General features: G+C 34.2%; 1 long non-coding RNA gene across 1 annotated transcript; it reads left to right on the top strand.

The window, feature by feature from the left end:
- Nucleotides 1-398: 398 nt before the first annotated feature.
- On the top strand, nt 399-15,856 carry LOC129281298 (uncharacterized). The gene is made up of 3 exons (XR_008586510.2): nt 399-562; nt 9,646-9,762; nt 11,503-15,856. It is a non-coding gene; the product is annotated as an uncharacterized LOC129281298 (long non-coding RNA).
- Nucleotides 15,857-16,579: the final 723 nt, after the last annotated feature.

The following is a 16,579-nucleotide window of genomic DNA, read 5'->3' as shown; positions in this document are numbered from 1 at the left end:
AAAGTTTATGGATCTGATTCATGAAACTTGGACCTAAGAGTAATCAAGTATCACTGAACATCCTATGCGCATTTCAGGTAACATGACCAAGGTCAAAGGCCAATGAACTTTGGCCTAATGGGGGTATATGTTGAATTACCATAACTTTGAAAGGGTACAAGCAATTCATAATATTATGCAGGGTACACAAAAATTGTGCTTTCTTTGTTGTTAACTTAAGAATTATTCAAATATTTTTGTGTCAATACCTATGTAAATTTATTCAGTAAGAATAATTTTTAAAACATTTTAGGCTCCAGCTTTACATATAATCATTTACAAATGGTTATAATCAACATCAATCTGTTAACATTACAACGTATGGTCTAAGACCCTTTTTGCTCATGTGTCTCTTGCAGATGAAAAGAAGAAAGGAGATAAGAAGAGTAAAGATGAGAAGAGCAAGCCGAGAGTGATGATTCTATCTTGCATCTACTTTGATCAGAATCATTGTGGTTATATCTTAGAGAGAGACTTGGAAGAGATACTGTATACCATTGGTGTTCATCTATCAAGAGCTCAGGTAGGTTGATCTTTGATCAGAATCATTGTGGTTATATCTTAGAGAAAGATTTAGAAGAGATCATTTACATCATTGGTGTTCATCTACCTATCGAGTGAGTGAGAAAAAATGTATACCTCATTAATCACCAATTTAAAGAAAATTTAAACCCAAAATCTAATACCACATAATATCATTGAAAATACAGCATAATCAAAATTAATCCACTTATTATACCCCAACCTGATTTCCCAGTGTGAAGTACCAAATCTTCTATGAAAGAAAAAGGTACAGCCAAACCCCAAGAAAATAAATGGGGCAGAAACAGTGGTCTTGGAATAAGACCAGTGAATAATAACGATATGTCATGTATGTGCCTATGTTAAAATTGAAACACTGACTTCCGAGTTTCTTTAGTTTGCACACAGTTTAAACTCAGAAGTCAGGGTTTCAATTTAAATGTGACCATATGCGCTTGTTCATGCAGACACACAAAAAAGTGCTTGCAGCTCACCAGATCGAGAGACATATCGACACTGAATAAATCATCTTGGCTTATACTCCGTCTTTGTAAGCCATTCAAAGTTATATATGGGGTAACTATCAATATAAGAAGTCCTATTAACAAAATAAAGATGATATACATGAAAATGAATCAGCAATGACCAGAAATTCAAGCCAGTCAGAATTAATCTGTGCTTGCAGTCAAATATAAAACCACAGCCAAGAACTGGTGATTGGCTATGTGTAAACAATATATCTTTGCTACTCCCTCCGAAATACAAGTCGATCATGTTTGTTTTGAGGGGGTTATTTACTATATTTCATTTTAATATTTCGACTGTCACCAGTCCAATTTTCATGCTTTAAAGTTTATTTTGGGATACGAAGGCTCGTTTTCAACTGAACCATTTACAAAAGACAATTTTGGTCAAGGAGAGTAACATTTACCCAGCATAGTCCTTTCTTTAAAGCAATTCAGTGGCTGCTTATATCTGCGATTATCAGCCTTCCCTCGCACATGAGGGCATTCTGTGGTCTGGGAGACAGATGAGGTTTCTTCCACGTGTGTTGAAGGATTTCTAACTCAATGGGTCTCAATTCTGGGTTTCAAGATTGTAACTCGGGAGAGGTGTAACCCTTAAATGATTGGGCTATTTCAATGCCTAAGACTGGGGAGCTGATTCAGTCCCCCCCCCCCCCTTATGATCTCAGCTGTCAATCGCGTGATCGCGACAAAAATCTTCACATGCATTGCCCATGGCGTAATCTACAAAATTGTAATATCAAATTCTTTGTAAAATCTCATTCCTAATTAATTATGCTAATTTATGTGTCAAATAAAAAGTTTGCTCTAATTAATTGAATTAGGCCCCCAAAATGCTAATTTTGTGTTAACAAACTCTGTATAGGATTCTGATCAAATGTACTTTAAATAAATTTCAATATCGCAATCATTTTTATGCCCCCACAGATGAAGTCAGAAGGGGGCATTAAGCGTTGCCCCCTGTTCGTCCGTCCCCCACTTGGTTTCCGCGCAATAACTTGAAAAATATTTAATGGGTTTTGAAAGTTTGGTGTGTAGGTAAATGACACCAAAATACAGGCTAAGTTTGAATTCAGAGTCTGCAGGTCAAAGCTCATTAAATATGCGAGTTGGTTTCCGCGCAATAGCTCGAAAAATATTAAATGCATTTTAAAAATTGTTGGTGTGTAGATAAATGACACCAAAATACAGGCTAATATCGAATTCGGAGTCCGTAGTTCAAAGGTCACAGCTCATTAAATATGCGAGTTGGTTTCCACGCCATAACTCGAAAAATGTTTAATGGATTTTTAAAAAATGTTGGTGTGTAGGTAGATGACACCAAAATACAGGCTAATTTTGAATTCGGAGTCCGTAGGTCAAAGGTCAAAAGTCACAGCTCATTAAATATGCGAGTTGGTTCAAAGGTCTAAATTATATTGGTTTCTGCACACGATATTAAGTACAATCATATTGAATGAATTTCTGATCGCGTTAAGTGGGGTCATATGTGTCCTTTGGACACGTCAAATTCCTAGTCTTGTGTATGTATTTTATTGTTTTCTAAATTTCTTATGTATGTCTTTGTTTTTTTCAATGGAAATTGTCGAGAACTTTATTTTGACCATAAACAAGATGAAATGGATTTAGTTTAATCAGTAAAAGGAGAAATAATGATGCATTTATGAATTTTGGCTAAGAACACTACAATATTTGGGTTGACTTTGCGCACAAAATCATGTTTTTGACCAATTTTGGGTCTGACATACATATACTTACAAAATAAAATGTTGCATAATTCGGAACCGTGAAAACGTCACAAATTTGGTCAAAAAAAAAAGCACAAGACCTGAATTTTTAAATTCAGTGAGCTGCACGTTAAAAAAATGTGCATAATTAACCCTTAGTGAACTGGGCTCTTTTGCTCCATGAAAATACTGGGCAGTGGGGGGGGCTTGGGAAACCCCCCCCCCCCACCTCAAATCTTGTCACCTTCGCGGACGATCTCCGCAAAAAAAATTGCAAGCAGGCGTCTCAGAAATCGCACATGGAGATCAAGAGGTGTTAGATTTCACAATTTTGTTTAAATCAGTTATGATAATACATGCAAATGGTATTCATATATCACGTTTTTATACGCCCGTCCTAGACGGGACGTATTATAGTATCACGCTCGGTGTCCGTTCGTCCATTTGTCCGTCCGTTAACTTTTCCTTGTAAATGCCATTACTTCAATTTAACCTTATCTAGGCTCATATAAATTGGTGTGTATGATTTTAGCATGGATCCCAGGAAGCCTATTGATTTTGAGGTCAAAAGGTCAAGGTCACAGTGACATGTTTTCATCTTACCCTTCTGCTGTCCTTGTAAACGTGATAACTTTAGTTTAACTTTACCTAGGCTCATATAATTTGGTGTGTATGATACTGGCATGGATCCCTGGAATTCTATTGATTTTGAGGTTAGAAGGTCAAAGGTGAAGTCACCACCTTCCACTTTTCTTACTTGACAGATAACTCCATTTTCCATGTTATAGGCGGGCCTATTATGTGCTTGCCTTAAGCAGTCAAATTTTCTTAAGAAGTAATCTATAAAGTTTGATTTTTCAATAGACAAATCTCAATATTGATCAAATTTGGCATTTTTTCCATCACTTAAAAAATAGAATAGTGAATTGCAAACAATTAAAAAATGTGGCTATTTTAAACAGTTCATCCTTCCTGTCTCTACAAAAAGCAAATTAAGTCCAAGAGGTCTCTTTCCTTTTTTTGTCTCGCCTGCATAGCAGAGTGAGACTAGGCGCCGCTTTTCCGACGACGGCGGCGTCAACACCAAATCTTAACCGAAGGTTAAGTTTTTGAAATGACAGCACTACTTAGAAAGCATATGGACCTAGTTCATGAAACTCAGCCATAAGGTTAATCAAGTATTACTGAACATCCTGCCTGAGTTTTAGGTCACATGACCAAGGTCAAAGGTCAATTAGGGTCAATGAACTTGGACCATGTTGGGGGAATCAACATCAAAATCTTAACCTAAGATTAAGTTTTTGAAATGTCATCATAACTTAGAAAATATATAGACCTAGTTCATGAAACTTGTACATAAGGTTGATGAAGTATTACTGAACATCCTGCTTGAGTTTCACGTCACATGACCAAGGTCAAAGGTCATTTAGGGTCAAAGAACTTTGGCCAAATTGGGGGTATCTGTTGAATTACCATCATAACTTTGAAAGTTTATAGATCTGATTTATGAAACTTAGACATAAGAGTAATCAAGTATCTTTAGACATTCTGTGCGAGCTTCAGGTCACATGACCAAGGTCAAAGGTCATTTAAGGTCAATGAACTTTGGCCATGTTGGGGGTATTTGTTGAATTACCATCATATCCCTGTAAGTGTATTGGTCTAGTTCATAAAACGTGGACATAAGAGTAACCAAGTATCACTGAACATCTTGTGCGAGTTTCAGGTCACATGATCTGTAATCAATTGGTCTAGTTCATAAAACTTGGACATAAGAGTCATCAAGTATCACTGAACATCTCATGAGAGTTTCAGGTCACATGACCAAAGTCAAAGGTCATTTAAGGTCATTGAACTTTGGCCATTTTAGAGGTAATTATTAGATTGCTGTCATAACTTCCAAAGTTTATAGATATAGTGTATAAAATGTGGATATAGGGGTAATCAAGTATCACTGACAATTTTTAGGTCACATGATCAAGGTCAATTTATGTCAATGAACGTAGTATTGTATCATATGAATGGTGTTTTTTGTGAACAATTATTTTATAGTAGTTTTCAAAGTCAGCACTGCTGCTATATTGAATCGTGTGATGCAGGTGAGACCGCCAGAGGCATTCCACTTGTTTAAATAGTTGATTAATGTTTACATTGATGATGATGAGCCACAATCAACCTCATCCTCTCTTTGGAAGTACAAGTGAATACCTCTGTGTGAATTGAATTTTCTACTAAGAAAATACAAAAATACTTTGTTGCCCATGTGACCACCTAACAAGAAGATGGACATGGTGTGAAATTTTCAGAAAAACAGGGAACTCATTCTCTTACTGTCATGAAAAGGAAAAAAAAATTTTGAATAATCAAGTAGTAGATATCTTAGAACGTCCAATATTTGATGCGAAAATGATTATACTCAGGATGATATTAGTTCTTAAAAGAAATTCTCCGAAGTGATTTACAAACATTCCAAATTCCTTTCAACTCTAATGAAAGACTGGTTTCCATGTACTGCTTTTTAAACTTTCAAGTGCATTTTAATATCATTATTGAATATAAAAAAAAACTCAACTGACATACTCTTTATCATAAAACACATTTTTATGATGTGTTCAACATGGATTTATGCATGTTTTGTTCCTTTTTTTTTGCTTCACCAAAAAATGAGATTCAGTCTTCTCAATTTAGTGTGCCATAGTGGTACTATAACTTATAAGCATTGTATTCTATTCCCCTGTAGGCTAGCTATTAGAAAACCTGCCAATAAGATCTGCATGTTTTTCTTAAGAATGTTAGCACTTTGCTGAACTTTTACATTCATCATTCATATTATTTTCTTTCATTTTGAAACGAAGAAGTGCCAATGTCGTTCACTTCATAAGGGTGTCATGTCCGTTACGCTAGTGTAATGTCAAATACTAAAGCCATGAATAAAAATAACCTTTACTATCAACTTATTTGTGTTTGATTAGATGTGGTGGGTAGTAGTAACTGATAAATATTCATTTATTGTTATCTGGTGTAGAAAAACAATTTCTTAATTTTTTTTTGTTTTATAAATATTGTAAGAAAAGCCCCCTCAAAAATTACAAAATTATACAGAATACCAGTTATGAAGTGTGTCTCTAACTTCTAACCTTAATATGTAAACAATTAGACTTTTGCCATATCTTGTAATAAAAGAATTATATTCGCTTTAATACAAAAAGAGGAAAAAACTGTCATGTCCGTTACACTGCATGTGTCATGTCCATTACGCTACATTTTGAGCTAGAAATACAGAATGCACTGAAAAACTGTTGTTGAACTTCATTTTATGAATAGAACATCTTAAGGTGTAATTAACACCATCATCAGGTGCATGCAGTCTAAGATTTCACAGAAATTTTGATAAACAATAGGAGGTAAAAATGCTTTGTCCATTTCGTGTCATGTCCCTTACGCTCACAAAGAGTGCATTTTCTCTGAAACTGTTCAACGAAACGATTTGGAATTTCATATGTATGTAACTGATACTTGAATGTGTCTGATAAGCTCACTAACAATGATTCAAAGACTTCCATTTCTACTGTATGAAATTTTGAATTACAAAAATTTGTCTATGTCCGTTATGCTGGAATTGACCATTTATTCTTTTGTATTTCATTGTTTTTTGTTACATTTTTAGTACTTAATTTTGATCAGTATTGGTCAAAATGAATGATAAATAAAGCCAAATATATATACACAACAAAAAGAGTAAGTCCCCCTTAAACAAACATCAATAATTTCCGAACAAATGCGAGTTTTTAATATATTTTTACAAGAGCGTGTAGGTAATTTTATAAGCTACCCTCTGAGTAAATGTTATGGACGTATTTTACGTCATGCTTCAGTGAGTACCGACAGAAGGCAAAAATGTCACTTTTCAAAAGTCACAAGCCAAATATCATGACTTTGATTCCATTTTATTGGAACTAATTCCACATTCTCATCATGAAAAGTCAGAAGGCTTGTAAAAGGTACTTTCTGAAAGATGATACAACTTTTTTGGCTAAATTTCACGGTTGAATAAACACAAGTCTAAATTCGCTATTATAATTGGATTTTTTACACATTTCTATCAATAAAAATGATAGAATATGATGACAGATATTTTTGGGAAGAGTATCTTCAACAATATTCATCGTTTCACGGTTCAATGAACATTTATTGAAAACAAAAAATACGATTTTCAAATATCATAGGCAAGTATTGTTTCATTTTGGTAACTGAAAATGATCTTTTCTCAACTTTTTCGTTATGTTCATGACCAATTAACATGCCTTAATGTTTCAAAGGCGTTTAATTAAACATTCACACTTGAATGAACATGTGGAATGTGTTTAGCTCTCTTTACGTTATTGGAAAAAATGCAATTTGTAACTATGGATATCTGTCACAAACCTCCTTGCATAGTTCATTTGATTTTATTTTTATGAAAATCCCGATGTTTAATGCATCAGTGAGCACACAATATTCGAAAATTATGCAAATAAGAAGAAAGTTCAAGGCCTTGGCCCCAATCTGCCGTATCGAATGGTTATTTTGGTGTGCGCGCCTTTTGGATAGTGTTACTCTGAAGCCATGTGCAAAGTTTCATAAAATAACTGTTGGCAGAAGTAACAAAAACTGTCCATGAAACAAACCCTCATTTCATATTTGTTAAAATTTTGACTTCCTCTCTCATAGACTTGTGTACATTATGGGTGCATATGTTTAAGAATAAGTAACCCCTTATTCAATATGGTGGAACTTTTTTCAAGGCTGTCTTTAGCAATGTCATTTGGCAGTAATGTTTATCAACCTACATGTATGGGCAGAATTCTGTGCAAAAATGAAATCGATTTGTTTATTTATGGATGAGTGAGCACGCATCAAAGTGGGAAAATTTGTATTTTCAATGTCACAGACTCATTTTAAAGGGTAATAAATTGAATATTGGGGGCAAATTCGGTTTCAAATGTGACTTTAATTGCTGTTTTTTTTAATCATCCATCATTTCTATCACCACACACTTTCCGAACTTTAAACATTTTCATGGTTGAGCGAGCACATTAAAAAACTTAGGAATGAATACTCTTTATACTGCATAAATGTATTCTTTTCCTAACAATTTCTCATGATCAGTTTAATTTACGGATAAATCAGTGGTGGATCCAGAAATTTAAAATGGGGGAGGGGCCTATAATCGGGGGAGCCACAAACATTTTCAAATTTTAACATGACCTAACAAGTTGTAGAGGATACTACCATAAACCCCTACGATGATACATCACAATACAGGGGCCGCAGAACGGTTTTCAAAGGGGGGGGGGGCTGACCATGCAAAAAATCGCAATTGTATGGTCATTTTTACATTTTTGTACATGCTTTTGGAACAAAGTGGGGGGGGGGCTAAAGCCCCCTCCCCGCTTCCGCGGCCCCTGCAATACATTGTGCTCACTCAACCATGAACATACGATATCAAAATGGTGTGTGGAGTGGCTAAATGATGGATAGTAAAACAGCGTAACACCATAAAATTCACCTTAAAACAACTTTTGCCCAACTTTGTATTTGCACAATCTGAAAAACGACACTTGTGACTTTCAAAAATGGTCATTTTTAATTCAATCTTTAATTTCTCATGCATGACTCAACCGATCAATCTCATTTTTCCCCAGGAGTTGCTTAATGAGTGTAGAAAACCACCTACGAAACATCATATCTCAAAATAATTCCGTTCAAAAGTTACAGCAATTTGATTTAGGGGGGACTTACTTTTTTTTTGTGTATAGATTACTGATTTACAGTCCAAATTGAAAATATCACTTTCCTATTGACTTTTTGTACACAAAATGGAAAAAAAAATCACTTTTCAGGTTGACCTTTGTCACAAAAGGTCGCATGACTCCATAACAGACAGTCCGATTTTTACAAACTTGGTTCCAAAATATGTGCAAGGCTTCAAAGATACAGATCACATGCACGAGGTGCAGTGGTTTGGCATGCATGATAAAACTGATGGCCCTCCCTCCCCCCCCCCCCCTCTGCCCTGTACAGTATGGATGAAAGTGTTTTGTATGTTCTGCCATTGTTTAGATATTTAGTTGGGAAGTCAGGTGATAAAATATTACATTCGTTTGTTTCTCTAGGATTGCCAGCCATTGTAGTCTCAACACTCAGCATGAAGGGAGTGCATTTTGTGGTGGGGTTCACTAACTTTTGAGCGCAACTGTATATCACATAAAAATGATATCAAATTATTTTTGAGAAGATACTCACATTTATAACAGTGATGTGTTCATGATAAGGACCATCATTAACTTTGTGATTATAGAGGTGTAAATTTTTTTCTGACTTATTCAGTAGAGAACAATTATGATGATCCTTCAGAAGCAAATGCTGGTATTGTATGTTTATATTATTGTTCGTGGTGGATCGTTACAGTAACTTTTGATGGTGTTGTGTGTACCAACGAGAAATAAATGACATATCTGAACTGGTTTTATAAGCTCTAATATATTTCACTATTCATATTGAAATATTACATGATATTAATTCAAACCTTTAATGAATTAATTTTTTTTTAAAGAATATGTAAATATTTAGGAGCATGCAGTAGATCTGTCTGAGGGACTTTATCTTCATTATCCATAACCACGATCATATCCACTAAATGTACCACCATATTCATTATCAACACCATCACCACAACTACCACCACCATCATCTTCATCAATACCATCAGCGTTATCATTACCATCATCATTGTTATCACTATCACCACTGATCCTTTCTACATTAACTCTTCCCTGCTTTTCTTCCAGGTATGAAAGCTGTTCAGAAGGTGGTCACCAGAGACTGTTGGAATTGCAGAAAGCTTACAGATGAAGGACAAAGATGATACATTAAACACGAACCTTCTGATCTAGATCTTTCTAAGGGTGAGCTTGTGTTTGTGATCCTTTATCTATCATTGATTTCAGTAGTAAATAACCAATGACATTGGCTTCATTCTTGAGGACCGAGCGCTCTAGTAGTATGTTTAAAATTATAGTGGCTGGATTTTCTATTAGAAACTAAGTGCAACTACTGTATTATCACCCTGGCTTTGGCACAAACTTTCCTCTTAATTCTGGCTCTTGGTGCATTCAAGGAAATAATCCTACTAGGTTCCCATTCACCTCACCTGGGTTGTATGCTAAAAATCGTGTTAACTTTGGTGTTAAATATTTTGTTATCTCTCCCACAGACGTTCTGTGTATGTCAGATTTTTTGCATCATTGTATGAAAAACAAAAACAAGTAAAAAGTTGTTGGACAGCTGCAAGAGCATTGATGTGATTCTTTTGATGAGGGAGCCAAACTGGGATACCGTACTCTATGATTGGCCTACATAGAGCACAGAATAGACGTGCCCCACCCTCAAGTTTTTTTAATGAAAACTTCCAGGGGCTCCCAATCCCATGTTTTTATCTAATTTGTATATACCTGTATCTTTATGATTGATTGATTGAAATAAACTTTGAATTGAATTGAATTGAGAAATGCCATCAACGATGTCTATTATGTAAATGATCAACCCCTACAAGTGATTAAGTCTTACAAATATCTTGGCATCATTTTCTCTCGTGATTTATTCTGGTCAGAACATGTAAATTATGTTGTTAATAGATGTTCAAGATTGTCAGTATTTATCAGAAAAATAGTTAACTCTAGAAACCAAAACGTACTCAAGCGTCTATTCTGTGCTCTATGTAGGCCAATCATAGAGTACGGTATCCCAGTTTGGCTTCCTAATCAAAAGAATCACATCAATGCTCTTGAAGCTGTCCAACAACGTTTTACTCATTTTTGTTTTTCATACAATGATGCAAAAAATCTGACATACACAGAACGTCTGACAATTTTGAACATCTCACCGTTATACAATAGATTGATTTACTTGTCAACTTCTTTTATGATTAAATGCCTATTTTGTTTGTATAATATGCCACAACATATACTACCATGCCCAAGGAAAAGGAAACTAGATACAATATTTTTTACTCATGAATTTTCCTGATGCAATGCTTTAAAATATACTTGCTTTCATAGCTTTGATCGCTTCTGGGAAATGATTCCTAGGGCTGAGAGAGACCTGTGCCTATAACCAAATGTCAACATAATTCTTAATGCTCTTCGAGAGCTCTTACGTAACATGCCACCAATTGAAAAGGCATTTTAAACATTTTTTTTGTATTCAAACATTGCAATTTCTTCATTCTAGCCATCAATCGTTTAAGAAAAAAAAATGCATATCAGTAATTCTGCCACCCCACTCCACCCCCTCTACACTAATTCTATCTCTCTCTATTTCCATTCAAGCTCCCAACCTCTCTTCTTACTTTGCTTTCACCATTTCTCCTTTTTCACTTTTATCCAGCTTTTGTTTTCTTTCTTTCCTTCTTGTTTTCTCCTTTTCTTTCTTTCTTTCTTTTTTTCTTTCTTTTGTTCTTTCCTTCCTTCCTTCCTTCTTTCTTTCTTTCTTTCCTTCTAAACCTGCATTAGCAAATTATGTATTCAAATGTCATTTTTATTTGTTATTTGTTGAACTGTATTTTAATGTTAGTGTTCCTTTTTTAGCACCAGCTAATGAGGAGAGTCTTTTAACTGAAACTTGATTTCTCTTTTCTTTTTTCTCAGACACCCTAAAGAGTAAGGCCAGCTTCAATAAAGCCACCTCTACCAACCTCAGCGGTGAGCTCCTGGATGTCCAGAAGAAACTCTCTACTTCTGAGCGTGCTCACAGTGGCTCCTCCACCTGCTCCAAGAAGCTTATTGATGTCATTGGGACCGCTCAGAAAAACCTGGATGAAATCATGCTCAAATTTAACGTGGTCCTGGAGGAAGCCCTGCTGCCCCCTACAGTCAAGATTACTGAGAAGATTATTGAGAAAGGCAAGGAAGGTATCAAGGTCAAGACAGAGAGCAAACCTGTTGTTAAATAAAAAACAAAAAGCCCAAGAGTAGAGAAGTAGAGATTGCATGGGGTAGTTCAATACTGCAAGCACTAAGAAAAGGTAAAAAAATTAATGCTTTTTAACCTTTATTCAGGTAATATCACATTTTTCATACATGCAAAAGACCCTAGAAATTATAATCTTATGTAAATAATCATAGGTTGAAATTACATCACAAAACAAGTGGGATAATGCATTCAATGATAATAGTAATACAAAGAAACTATAATAACTGTTGATAAAACCCACAATACCATTCATTTTGAAAAAGTAAAATAATTCAATCGATAAAGGTTCTTCTAGGTCAGGCCATCCATAACTGGACTCATATTTGTCGTTTTCAGACCCCTATTAACATTTGGATAAATTCTATCTCTAATTTATGCATAGAATTTGTCAAATCGTATGTTTCGGTATCAAAGATTAAAAAAGTTTATGTTAAACAATATTTTGATGATGTTTGGAATCATAGAAGACCGTAAAATTATTATTATTTTACAAAGAAAACCGTTATGGTTTACTTTCGTAAACTATTAATATTGGATATCCCGAGGTACCCATCTCAATGTCCACATGTGATTTTTTAGTCATGAAATGAATTATTCATAATTAAATTTTCTCAGCAATTGAATGCTCCATTCTTCATGGTCTAAGTATGTATGGCATGATTTACCTGTGCTAATATTTTGAAAAGATGTATTCTCCAATTCATCACAATATATGCAATTTTGTCATAATTTTTCTTTTTGAAAATTATGCTATTTTGTGACTAGGGCTGCATCTTGTCTGCTCTTTTTACTGAAAGTATCGATATCAAGGTATTCTAGTTAGGAAGCATTTCGTGAAACAGGTTTAGTAAGAGTTGAACTAACTCAGTGGTTGATGGATAAAGATATGACTAACTTGTCCAGGTGTTAAGAAACGGGCCCCAGCTTTGTTCGCAGCAGTGCTAACCAATAGTTTAATTGCCAAATATATTTTGACATTGTAGTAAGATAATTATTGGTATCACATTTTATTTCATCCTGAATAAACTGTTTAAAAAATACTTTAATAATGATAATAATAATAATGGATATTTAGAGGCGCTAAAAACAAAAAGTACCATAGCGCGTACAATGTATGAATAATAATTTAACATGAATAATAATTTAACAACTACAATATTCAAGATAAAAAGGGAAATTAATTATTGAGGAAAAAGGTATGTCTTAAGGGAAGATTTGAAGCCAAGAACACTGGAAGCATTTCTTATTGAAAGAGGGATAGCATTCCAAGTCTTGGCAGCTGCTACAGCAAAACGCTTTTCGGCAGAGGAGAGTTTTGACAAGGGAATGCAAAGTCTGCATGTGTCAGTGATTGAACGAAGATTACGAGAGGGCGTGTATAATTTGATGGTATTATTAAGATATTCAGGTGCCAATTGATTTAGAGTTTTGTATACATATAAACAGACTTTAAACTGAATACGTTGGAATAGAGGTTGCCAGTGGAGTTCCTTAAATAGGGGTGTAGTATGAGTTCGGGATCCAAAGCCAAAAATTAATCGAGCGGCACGATTCTGAATAACCTCAAGTTTTCTTCTATCCCTATCTGACAAAACAGTATATAAACTATTGCAGTAATCTAACCGAGAAAGATTAAGTGCTCGCACAGCATGGTGACATGTCTTAAGATCAATGAATCTACGAATCCTCCACAAGTTGCTGAGATGATAATTACATTTACGGACAACCTGATTTACTTGAGCAAACAGTGTGAACATGTTATCAATGCATACTCCAAGAACAGTAGTTTTAGTGGAGAAGGGGATGCATTGACCATTAACATTTAGCTGGATATGTGATATTGATTGCAGATGGCAGGCAGAAGAACAGAGAGCTATGAATTCAGTTTTGCTATTATGCAGCTGGAGATAATTAGATGACATCAACCTACTTATTTCGGAAATACAAAGAGAGGTTTTCTCAAGTGTTTCATTTATATTTTCAAAAGAGCGCGGGTCAAAGTAACAATAAAGTTGTACTATATATCGTCTGCATAACAAATATACTGTCGACCATGTTTATTAATAATGTCAGAGATGGGAGTGATATACAAACTAAACAGAATCAGCCCGAGAACTGACCCTTGGGGTACCCCAAACTCAGTGACCCATGGGTCAGACAACTCTCCGGCTATGCTTACCTCAGATGACCAACCAGTCAGGTAAGACTTAAACCATTTAAGAGCTAGACCAGATATGTGAAATCGATATTTTAAGCGATTCAGTAATATGGTATGATCCACAGTATCAAAAGCTGCACTTAGGTCCAATAAGACTAAGAAAACACACTTATGCTGATCGAAAAAAGACAGAACATCATTCTGCAATTTCAAAAGGGCTGTCTCAGTGCTGAAATAGGATCTATATGCTGACTGCATTGGATCGTATAAGCCATTATCATTTACGTGTTCTGTTAGTTGAATTGATACTACCTTTTCTATCACTTTAGCAATATGTGAAATATTACTAACACCAAATTTCTTGTCTTATCCCAAAGTGTATAAATATGTTTTGCCCAATGATGTATGAATAAGATGGTGTCGTTACTTGTGAATCCATAGCAGTTCAAGGCAAACTTACTCTGTTTTGGGTTTTTTTTTTTGCTAATTAATGACTTTATATGAGAATGGCTTTTCTTATACAGGAAACGTTGCAAACTGAAAATCAGGATAAATTTTATTTGCTTTAGTTCAATCTCTGTAGCCACTGGGATATAGTACTGTACAATCATATTCTCACACTGTCAGCTATTACACATTCAATGACAACCAAATGATCCAGGGATGATCTTAGTTAGCAATACAGGTAACTCTGCCTAAGTCAAATCTCTTGGGACCAAATAATAATAAATATGTTCGACTTAGGCAAAATTCAACTGAAAAGAGGTATATAATATAACACATATTTTGAACAATCTGATCAAAGAATTGCTTCGACTTAGGCAGAGTTACCTGTATATGATAGGGATACTTTGCTCATTATTGTGACCCTGTTAAATGATAGACTCTCTAAGTTGCATGACATGTAATAATTACATTTTCACTATAAATTCAATTGGATTGCATTTTTTGGCCCTTTGAAATCATGTGTGGTTATTTGTTGGAAGTACCAATTTTTCTGTATGTAACTTACATTTAAACTTGGATATTGTTGATTACGACATTGCTTAACATTCCAATATTTAAAAAAAATCATTTTTATGGATGGTTTTATCAAAGATGAGTTAATATGAAGTATGATGCAGGTGATTCATTAATAGTCATAATTTATTGACCAGCTTTATTACTTGAATTATGAATGATGACAAAACATAGAACACTGAATCTAAGTGAAATTGTATGCTACTTTGTGGGAATAAATGATATGAATAAAAGTCAGATTTCTTCATTATGCACTTGAAAAGAGATTACTAAAAGACACTTGTAAAATTAGGGATTTGTTTGAATCTATAAAAGACAGATTTTTATTGTTTTTACAAGATTAGGGATTGCAAAGTACATACCTGCTCAATTAATACAATCTTTCCCATACTATGTTGTTTGTATAAAGTAATAAGTGTAAATGATAATTGAAAGTTTCAAAATTTGGAAGGGCATGGAATAGCGATACATTATAATAGTTCTTACATATGCTCTAAAAAGCAGAAATTGGTTTGTAATTGTGTAATGAAATAAAATAATTTGGTCATCCTTCTATGTTCAGGCAGGGATGAAATGACACAAAATAAATTATTTTGTTTTAAAGAGTATGTGGGGATGAGTTCTTTAATAATTTGCTTTTGAATGATACATTATAATTACACATTGTAAGGCAAATGTTGTGCAAGTTTAGAATAAGGGGGACCCACATTCTCTGATAAGTAATAGCATATTTGTGAAATGCTAAATCTACCCATTGATAGGATATTCAAAATGGACATCATAGATTGATTTGAAAGTATATATTTTTCTTGTGAGATAAAAAATTTCTTTCCTTAATGTGGAACTGGAAATATTTGTTTTACTTTGCTTTCATAAAGTGTTCTGTAGTTCACAACCTTGATATTATAATATGTAGAATAAGAGAGAGAATGGTGAGAGGGGAAAGAAAGAAGGGAGAGAGAGAGAAAAAAAGAAAAGGAAAGAAAGAAATTAAACAAATATATAAAAACTAATAAAGGAAATCAATAAATTAATAAATTATCAATTAATTAATTGATAAGAATTGCATTAAGGAAGGAAGCAAGAAAAAGGGTGATGAATAAAAAAAGGGCAGAAACAGATACAAAGAAATAAACAAATGAAAAATGAATAAGAAAGAAGAACAAAATGAAAGAAAGAAAACAGAAACAATGCTACAGACTGGTGTCAACAAGACGAAAGGTGGTGCTATTTCACTATTCTTTATGGTGGCTTTACTTGAGGTGAGCGATTATTTCTAATTGACATGATTGAGAGTACTAGTATTGTGATCTGTTCTTGATGACTTTGACTTTTATCATTGGATTATGATTATAATAGAACTAAGTCATTGAATCACCCAGACACCAAAATGCCTTATATTGCAAAATTCTAGTAGTTAAAAGGTAAGAGAGGAAGAAAGAAATGAAGATATAAATATAGAAAAAAAAATTGATAAAAAGAAAGGGAGAAAAAAAGAAAAGGGAAGAATGTTAGAAAAAAGAAATAAACAAAAATAATCAAAAAGTAAAATATTATTAAGAATCTGTGTCATT

This window comes from Lytechinus pictus, chromosome 18 (assembly GCF_037042905.1).
Source record: "Lytechinus pictus isolate F3 Inbred chromosome 18, Lp3.0, whole genome shotgun sequence".
Taxonomy (NCBI): Eukaryota; Metazoa; Echinodermata; class Echinoidea; order Temnopleuroida; family Toxopneustidae; genus Lytechinus; species Lytechinus pictus.
Note: the sequence above shows the minus strand (reverse complement) of the source record. Positions and strands in the feature narration are given on the sequence as shown.